This window comes from Propithecus coquereli, unplaced genomic scaffold, assembly GCF_000956105.1.
Source record: "Propithecus coquereli isolate 6110/MARCELLA unplaced genomic scaffold, Pcoq_1.0 Scaffold5, whole genome shotgun sequence".
Taxonomy (NCBI): Eukaryota; Metazoa; Chordata; class Mammalia; order Primates; family Indriidae; genus Propithecus; species Propithecus coquereli.
Window position 1 is genome coordinate 6,249,860 of NW_012150840.1, and position 10,391 is coordinate 6,260,250.

Sequence of the window (10,391 nt, forward strand, 5' to 3'; positions counted from 1 at the left end):
AAAGAAAGAAAGAAAAAAAAAGATGACCTTATATATGGTCCATTTTTGTGAATGGTCAATGTCCACTTGAAACAAGGTTGTTTTATCTGTCAGAATACAAAGTTCTATATAATAAATTCAATATAATAATAATATCTACCTTATTAATTAAATTCTTAGGTCTTCTATTGCTTTACTTACTATTATTCTGTTTATTAATTTCTCCATGTATCTACTATAGATTTTTGCTTTACAAGCTTGTGACTGTGCTATTTGGTGAATAGATACTCATAAGTAATTTTTCTTTCTTATTGTTAATTTGGCCTTTAGTATAAAAAAAGTCCTCCTTTGCCTTGTTAGCTGCTTTTGGCCTGAATTTTACTTTGTCAGTTGTTAAGAACATAACCTGTGCTTTGTGTTTGATTGTATTTGCCCATTATACTTTTGCTCCTCTCTTTTTCAGCATTTCTTACTTTAAGTATGTGTTCCTATATATAGCATACAATTGAGATTTGTTTTGTGAAAATCCTTTTTATTTTAATAGAAGAGTCAATCTCTTTGTATTTATTACTGACACTGATATGCTTGATCTTAGCTCTGACATTTATTATATATTCTTTGTGTATTATGTTTACCATGGGTCTTACGTTGTATGTTTTCACTGCTCTTTTTAAAAAAGTTTTGCTTTGGAAATTATTTTTTGATGTTTAGTATATTTATTTGAAAAAAAGTATAGAAGTGAGTTAATAATAACATTGTGTTATTAATTGTGACAAATGTACCATAACAGTGGGAGGTGTTAATGATAAGGGACTCTGGGTGAAGGTATTAATATACGGAAACTCTCTGTACTATATTTGCAACTTTTCTATTAATATAAAATGATTTTAATGGTTTAATTTTTTAAAAATACAGTGGTACTGAAGGTGTTCTGGACTGGTATTTGAAAGTAAATTTTATGTGAGTTTATTGCTAAACTCAGTGAATATAAGCTGCATTTTTTAGTTTCCAATAAATCAAGGCAGTGTAATCATTGTACATTTTATGTTGAAGAGTTACAGGAAAACATCTCTATTTTATAATAATGAAGCAAAAGAACTTTTCGGACTGGAAGGGAATTTTTCAACAAAAGATTAAAGTTTTGCTTCTAGAATTGGTTAAAGTGTATCTAGTCTGGTTGAATTATTTAGAATGTTGTTGGTATGTAGTAGCAAGTGGTAAATGTTGATTGAAATGCAAACTGCAAAATTTTAATGGCTCTTGGAAGGTGGCAGTTTAGGCTTTCAATCCCAGAATTCTAGATCTGAAAAAGACCTGTAGAATTTATTCCAGTTATTTTATTATAGAAGAATACCTAATTACCCAGATTTCATTAATTCACAATGTATGCCTGTATCAAAATATCACATATATCCTATAAAGATATACAACTATTATATACCCATAATAATTATAAACTAAAAATTAAAAGAATGCCTAGATGTCTAGGGATGTGATATGTCATTTCTCAGGTTGTGTAGTAAATTGATATTTAGAGCTGGAACTAGAAGCTAAGCCTCTTCATTTCTATTTCGGAATTCTTTTCTCACTGCCAGATGTATTCTTGAAAGGCACAATAACCCAGATCCTGGAATCCTCATATCCTACTTAAATTAGTGCAGTTAGGGTAATGTGTACATGTTTATATTGGCATTTTTAAAAAAGCACAAAAACAGAAGTGATTTATTCCACATCATGGAGATAGTGTTAAGTCATAAGACCCTTAACTATTGATGTTACCTCTGTATCTTATCCAGTAAGCAGTGAGCTAGCTTGAAGCTTGTAGCAAACAAAGCCTATTGTTATGAACTATAGACTGGGATCTGGAAGTGAGTTGGTGCTGGAACCATGAAAACTACAGATGATGATTGCAGTGTGGGGAGGGGTGAGGGTGCAGGGATGATGTGGGTGGGGTGTGATGAAAGCTTCTGCCATGACAAAGTGAGCTCTGGAACCTACAGAATGGGGGACAGAGAAGAGGTGGCCATGGAGCTGACATCAAACTCATCAGGAAGGTAATTTGTTCTGTTTGCATTCCCTAGAGAATGCTACTACTACTTGCCAGCAAAGGTTTAGGATAATCATAGATAATAATGAAATAAAATCCATTTGACATCTGTAAAACATATTTAGTTTAAGCACAGTACTCTCACAAATATTATGCTATTTCATCCTTGTAATATCTTTGTGAGATAGGTAGAAGGGATATTGGTGGGCAGAAAATATTAAATATAATATGTGTTAAGGTAGTGTGCTAGAAACCACCAAGGAATGTAAAGATGAATAGACATAGGCTCTGCCCTCATGGTGTGCACAGTTGTGCAGGGATAGGGTGAGAAAAACAACCAATTTATAATATACAGCAAGTTGGAAAAGATTTAGAAATTCAAACTATGTCCCATGGGAATTTTGAAGGAGTGTGGTGGTATTATAACTGATGGAAATTTTGGTATTAATATTTTGCCTTCTGATTTCAGACTAACTGAAAGGATAATGACTATAAAAGGATCTTGACTGTAATACATAATTGATATAATTTTCTTTTCTAATTTTTCAGAAATCTTATTTTTATTTTAGGTGATTCTTCAAAGCTTATCTGAACAAATTATGAATTAAGGATGACAGGAATCACTTAAATTGTTTTAGTGATTTTGGGCATATGTGGCTGGTTTGAGGAGGAGGAAGAAAAACGGAATAGGTTTTATAATATCAAACAGAACTTAAAAATTTAGGACAGATTTACCTAGACCAAAATGAATAAATAATTAAATAGGCCTTATTAATTGGTAAGAAACTAAAAAAAATTATTAAAGTTGATTTGGTACTAGTTTATATTGACAGCATAGACACACCTGAGGAAAGGAGGGGAAGTAGTGAGTAAGTTAATTCCAACAACTTCTTGTTTTCCTTTAAAGTAATGTTAATTGTCAGGGTAATTATATGGAACATTTGCTTCCCATAGTTTGACAATCTTACAATGGTTAATCCATTTTTGTCGAAATAGTGGACAAAACTGACTTTTTAGTTTTTTTTACTTATTTCTAAAATTCATTTTAGTCTCTTTAGTTTTTGTTAATACAAAATACTTAACTCTTTTCATTAATATCACCTGCTTTACCTGTTCCCCTTTGCCAGTTTCCTCTCTTAATGATCCATAGCTGAAAGACACTGAGATGTCCTACCTTAATGTCCTACCTTTTTTAATCTTAGTCAGCAGCAATATGCCCCTTACTATATTTAGGCTGACAGATATCCAGTAGTAAAATTATTCATAGTGAACAACTTCTTTTAGGCTGTCCCCTCCCCTGCTCTACCCCACTTCTATCTGGTAGTCTCATCTATATATAATAATAATACCTTTCTTGTTGAAGCACCTCCCTGTTTGAAGTCTAGCTTGGAGTACCTAGTAATGGCCTTAGGACCATCAGTGTTATGAAATTCCTTAGTACTTGAGTCATACTTAGCTTTTTAATTTAAACATATTTATAGCCTTTACTCCATATTGGTAAATATCACCACAGTATTACTTTTCTCTTTTTCTGAAAAATGACCAATTTCATCCCTGATAGAGTTTTTTTTGTCATCTATTAAACATGTATTATTTTCCCATAACTTTAATTTTTTCCTCATTTCATATGTGATTGTGTGTGTAGGGGAGTCCTTTTTTAGAAGAGGATGTATTATTTCTTTGAAGATGAGAATCAGTGGGCCATTTGCTGTTTTTCTTTTCTCACCCTGGATGTGTTCAGTTTAGCTCACAGTCTTATTTCTTCCTAATAGTGTGGGTAAAAATGACTAACTCTTTAATACCACAGATTGAAAATAAAACCTGTGATTCCTAACATCCTTTTAAAGTTTAAGATGTTTATTTAGTTCTATAGGTATTATGTTCTCCTGAAGACTTCTATAACACTTACGACTTTGCTTTTCTTCCTTTAGTATGTACACCTTCAATTAGTCTACAGCAGATTTTGTAATATTTGACTGAATTCCAGTGTCACTAATGATAAGCAAGTGTATCACTTCCTCTTAAATGAATAATTTCCTGCATATATTTGAGTATATATGAAATCGTATGCTGCATCCTTGGTTATTAATTCCCAGGTACATTTTTTTTTCTCAGAGAAATCTTTAAGTTAGTATCTTTTCTAAAACGAGTTTTTTCTTATGTTGGCTTTTATTTTGCTGATTATTGGATATTCTTTATCTGTACCCTATTGATACTTGCTTTTTTCACTTTCATGATTAATCTTTTTTTCTACTACATATTATGCATTTCTTATATGCTTTTAGTTTCTTGTATGGTAATATTTTCTGTTTTTGCGTGAGTCCTCTCTCAATATTGGATCCATTTTCTATGCTTTTTTAGTTTAGGATAACTTATATGAGTGATATTTATTGAACACATCCAATTTTTAGAAAATTTCAGCATTCAGTGCTCTCACAAAGTTAGTTTAGATCATATTCCCCCTTTAAAATAAATGGTGTTTGGGGAACCTGTGGCCTTCTGGATCCTTGAGTGTGGCCATTTGACTGAATCCAAATTTTATGGAACAGATCCTTTATTCTAAAGGATTTTATTCTGAAGGATTTATTCTAAAGGATTTATTCCATAAAATTTGGATTTGGTTGAGGGGCTGTACTTGGGGATCTGGAGGGCCACATGTGGCCTTGAGGCCACAGATTCCCCACCCCTGGCTGCCATCAAGCAACAAAAGACATTGATCCCTGAGAGATAGGAAACAAATAAGGTAAGATCTATAATTGCTCTAGCTACTGCCTGAAGAGAGTTTTTAGACTTAGAGCAAGGCAGTAGAACCCAGGAGGAGCCTAGAGATTTCCCTGAATTGAAGAGATGGAGCTGGGGGACTAGGGAGCCAAGGCAGCTGGAGTTCATAGGGTAGAGTATCAGAGAGGGGAAAGCTGCAAGGAGAACTTTGCAGATCTGCAGAGGTCTCTTTGAAGAATTCAGTGGAGTACTGATCAGGACATGCCTGTGAGGAAACTACTTGAGGCTGTGGAAGAACCACGCAAAAGGAATTGAGGAAACAATAAAAAACTCAAGAGTTCACACAGGGCCAGGAATGGAGCCTGAATTCAAGGGGCAGAGTAGAAAACTTCCTAATTCACCAACTATCATGAAGACCACCATCTCTACTATATTCTAGTTTTTATTTCTAGATGTTCAGTTTGGGCCATTTTTTCTGTCTTAATATACTTAAACTTTGCTCGGGCTCTTCGAACATATGGAATACATGTATAATAACTTAATATCCTAGTCTCCTAATTCTGTCAACTGTGTCTTTTCTCGGTTGGTTTTGATTGATTGCTGTTTCTCCTGATTTTGGCTCTATTTTCTTGCTGTAGGGTTTGTTTTCTTGCTGGGTAATCAGTTGATGCTTATCAGGCATATAAAAGAAAGAAATTGTAAATTTTACTTTGTTAGGTGCTGGATATTTTTGTATATAAATAAAGAATATAAATATTCTTGAGCTTTTTCCTGGGATGTATTTAAGTTACTTGGAAAGTGCTTTTTAACTTTCAGGTATTGCTTTTACTTTGTTAAGTGGAACCACCTAATCTAGGGTTAATTTTGCCTGGCGTCTGAGGCACAACCCTTCTGAATACTTTACTTTATGCCCATGAATCTTGAGGTTTTCCATTCTGGTTGGCAGTTACAGGTATTAAATTGAGGATCACATTGTTCTTTCTTGGCTTGTTTTTAAGCTCTCTTGGGATCATTATCAAGTAGTCTTTATTCTAGGACTAATTTAGCCCTCCTGAGGTCTCTACTTATTGCCTAGAGTGTAAATCAGGTCTCTCTATTGTGGCTGGATAGAACGAAAATGTTTCCTAGCTCAGTGTCAACCCTGAATTCATTTTTTAGCTCCTGGCAGTTGTTTTTTTGCCTGACCTTACGGAATTTCACCCTAAGTGTGTGTACATTAGTATTAAATTGAAGACTCAAGTGGACCCAAACGTCTATGTCTAGAGCTTTTTTCTACATAACTCCCTCCTTTTTGATATATTATTCCAGTAATTCCTGCCATCTCTACTGTTCTGAATTCCAATTTTTGTCTCTTCAAGTTAGTGGCACTGCTATATTGTGTTTTAAATCTCTGTCTACAGTGGTGTCTAGAGTATGTATCTTGGCAGAAAGCCAAGGTGCTCATAGGGCTTATCTAGTTTGTTTCCTTCTTTCAGGGAACACAGATCTAAACTAATTGTCATTCAGTGTATAGAAACTGTTGCATCGTATATTTTGTCTAGTTTTGCAGTTGTTTACTATCTAAGGATAACTCTAGTACCAGTTATTCCTTAATGGCCAGAAGCATAAATCTATTGGATTATTGGATTATTATGGGAAGTTGGCAGTGACTTTTGAGCGAAGTTAAAGGAAAGAATCACAGTGAACCTTGGCTGATTTTAGACTTAATGGCCATTTAGGAATTGCATGTTTATGGGCTTTGGGAGTAGTAGACCTGGCAGTTGTTTGTTCTCTTCAAGTAGGTCTATCAGATGAGATAATATAAATAATAGAGCACTATACAAATGTACTTATTATTTTGGGTTTAGACTAATTTATTCAATGTTCTCATAGGCTATTCTGCCTGAGAGCAGATTTTTGACTTTGGAATTTAAAACGAAAATAGTTGTATTACTTTTGTAGAGGAGTTTAAGTTGGTGATGGTGTTTCTATATTAGTTCTAATTGCCTAAAATTGGTTTCAGTAGGCTTTAATGTCATTGGAGAAAAATTGCTTCTCACAATAAATAATAATGTCAATCTGAGAATAATCTCAACATGTTTCCATAGAATGTATCGTGTCTTTATGTTATTGGGTTTTTGTACTCAGTGACTTGCACATACATACTTAATGTACATTTGATGTGTGACTCTTAAGACCATTTCACTTGTTGGTTAATCATATTGATTACTTATTGTGTGTCAAACATAGTACTGGTTGATGGAGGCAGGAACAAAAGAAGTAGAAGGGTCCCTAATCGGAAGACTCTGTGAAATGGCATATGTGTAATATAAGGCAGCAAAATAGTCTAGCAAAGATTAATGGAATACAGAATGATTATATCAGTTCTCAGACTGGGTGATAAAGAGGGGCTAGATTTTGAGAAAGTTGGCAGATGTGCATTGATTGACAGAGGATAAAGGAGAAGAAGTCCCTCTTCTAAAAAGAAGGAATGGTGTGTTTGCAGGGTGAGAGCTGAGAATCACAAAATTGTTCTATGGAAAGCAAGAAAATTAAATTGGCTTGGGTGGAAGTTTGTGTAGAGGACAGTAAGAAACTATTAATATGTTGTAGAGCTAATTGAGCTTCAAAGGTTTTGAGCGTTAATGTGAAGAGAGAGACATTTCTGATAGCCCTGTATGTTAAAACGTAGACAATTAAAGAATCTCGTGTTCACAAAGCAAGTTTTATGGGTGCTACTTTATTTTAACCTGAATGAACTATGAAGAAAATGAAGACACTGAGTGTTACTGAGTTTGTGTATAATTTGCAAAATGAAAACCCATTCCTATTGGCATTTGGAAAGCACTGCTTGTGGAGTAAGTAAATGTACAAAATGAATGAATTTACATGTTATGACTGGCTACATAAGGGAAAGTTAAAGGTTTTTTTTTTTTTTTTTTTTTTTTTTTTTGAGGAACATGAGCCAAAGTTTTTATTTGTTCACTTCTTGCATTTGAAGCACTCTTCGATGACATCCTTGGCCTGAGATTCTTTGCCATAGTCCTTAACTACTACACAACTGCAACCAACCACCTTCCAGGGTTTCCCTTCTCTGTCAGTTTTACAAAGGCCTACCCACTCCCCTAGTTTCTTGTTGTCATCAACCTTAATTAGGTTGATTTGGTGTTCAGCACAAAGGGCCTCCACCAACTTGACATACATGGGCTCATCACAGTTGGATGCGAGCACACAAAGATGGGCTTGGCGCTTGTCTAAGGCTTTGGCAGCTTCGCGAATTCCACGTGCAAGGCCATCGTGGATGAGGGCGGTCTTCAGCACCTCTTGTAAAGCAGTATTAACGTCCATTACACCTCCAGCAGCAATGCCTTCCTCGGCCATGGCGGTGGGTTACCGGTGAAGCCGAATCTTGAAAGCACACAAGCCTCCGCCTCCACACGACTCGGCGGCGGCAGGGAAAGAGCGAAAGTTAAAGGTTTTTAAAAAAAAAGTATAATAATGCTAACTGAAGTTTGATTAGGGCTGAATTTTATGTATTTTTCTTTTGTTCCAGGTTTCTGCTTTTGCTAAGAGGGCATCCGTGACCCTGATGGTGTTTTCATTCAAGATCAAGTGATTTATTGCCTTTATTGGTTAACTGAACAAATTCAGGTTAGTGTATTTTCTGGACAGCACTTCCCTGATGCAATTATATGTTAATATTTTGAGAAATGGATAATTTTGTGGTTAAAGCCACATATGTATATACCAGTGAAGTAGAATTAGAAAGGCCAAATCAGTCTAAACTCTTGAATTGTGTATTAGTTAAGATATATTTTCGGACTACCTACTATGTACAATCAGCATTGCATAAAATGAAAAGTATTTTACTTTCTTTCTAATAGTTATGAGGCTGTATAAAACAAGTTGTGGCTGAATGTGATACATTGAACTTTTGGTATCCCTGTGTGGCATATTTGGTGCTAAAAATAAACAATTCATCTGAAAAATTTCTGACATTTTTGGTAGCTGGCTTTTAAAGGAATCATTCTTCTCCAGATTTCAGTCATACATTAACGTTTTTATCAGTGTTCAGTCTATGAGTTTTGACAAATGTATATTTATTACCACAATTAAAACAGTTCCATAACCTTCCAAACTTACTCATGTTGCTCCTTTGTAGTTAACTTCTTCTTCTACCCCAATCCCTAGCAACCACTGATCTGTTTTCTCTTCTCACAGTTTTCCTTTTCTAATATGCCATTTAAATGGAATCATCTAGTATGTAGCCTTTTAAGTCTGGCTTTTTTCACTTAGCATAATGCATTTGTACATAATGCATAATGCATCCATGTTATTGTGTGCATTAGTAGTTGTGTCTGTCTATCAGTAGTTTGTTCTTTTTTTATTGTTGAGTAGTGTTCCACTGTATGGATATACCACAGTTAGTTTATCCATTCACCAGTTGATGGACATTTGGGCATTTTCTAGTTTTTGGTGATTATAAAGCTGCTTTAGTCATGTGTTTAAAAACAATAGAAACATTCTATATTCTTTTAAAAAATTTTTTATTGATACAATATATACAAAGATGTACATATTTTGTGGTACATGTGATAATTTGATACCTTTATATAATCAAATCAGGATAATTGGGATATCCATCACCTTAAATATCTTTTCCTTACACTAGGAATATCTAAATTATTCTCTTATAGTTATTTTGAAATGTACAATCGATTAATGTTAACTATAGTCACCCTACTGAGCTATGGAATACCAGGTCTTATTTCTTCTAAGTATATATTTGTATCCATTAATCAACCTCTCTTCATTCCTCCCTCCCCTCTATATTTTTTATTGATAGAAATTACTTTTTGTTGTTGCTGTTGTTAGAGAGACCACAGTGATTTAACTATTGCCTTTTTAGGCCGGGTCGCATTTCTTTTTTAAAATATCATTAAAAAATAACCAGAAAAAATTTTAACAGACATTGTGGATAGAGGAAGAGACCTGCAATTTATGGTCATTTTGAGTCCAGAAAGAGAAATAATGCAAAATTATTAGAAAGGGACTATAGTGGAACTTGTTGTGTTTCCTGATTTTGGAAAAAATAGGTAGCTTTCTTGAGTATAGTGGTAGATCAGAAATTGTACAAGTAGATTTATTTTTTATTTATTTATTTTTTTTGAGACAGAGTCTCACTCTGTTGCCCTGGCTGGAGTGAGTGCCGTGGCGTCAGCCTAGCTCACAGCAACCTCAAACTCCTGGGCTCAAGTGATCCTACTGCCGCAGCCTCCCGAGTAGCTGGGACTACAGGCATGCGCCACCATGCCCGGCTAATTTTTTCTATATATTTTTAGTTGTCCGATTAATTTCTTTCTAATTTTAGTAGAGACGGGGTCTCGCTCTTGCTCAGGCTGGTCTCGAACTCCTGAGCTCAAACAATCCGCCCGCCTCGGCCTCCCAGAGAGCTAGGATTACAGGTGTGAGCCACCGTGCCCGGCCAGAAATTGTACAAGTAGATTTATATAGTTAAGCCTTACATAGGTAGCTTCAAAAGTTATCTATTTATAAAAGTTAACTAAGTTATAAGAACTCTTCAGTCTTAAAATTTTATTTAAGGAGGGCAAAAGTTGGACATGAAAAAGTCAATTTAAGCTTTCTTGAATGAGTATGAGAGACG

At 34.7% G+C, this 10,391-nt stretch overlaps 1 pseudogene across 1 annotated transcript; it reads right to left on the bottom strand.

Moving 5' to 3' along the window:
• Window positions 1-7,687: 7,687 nt before the first annotated feature.
• LOC105819898 lies at window positions 7,688-8,184 on the bottom strand (annotated as a pseudogene). The gene has a single exon (XR_001137985.1). The product of XR_001137985.1 is annotated as a 40S ribosomal protein S12 pseudogene (transcript).
• Between the last annotated feature and the right edge of the window lie 2,207 nt (window positions 8,185-10,391).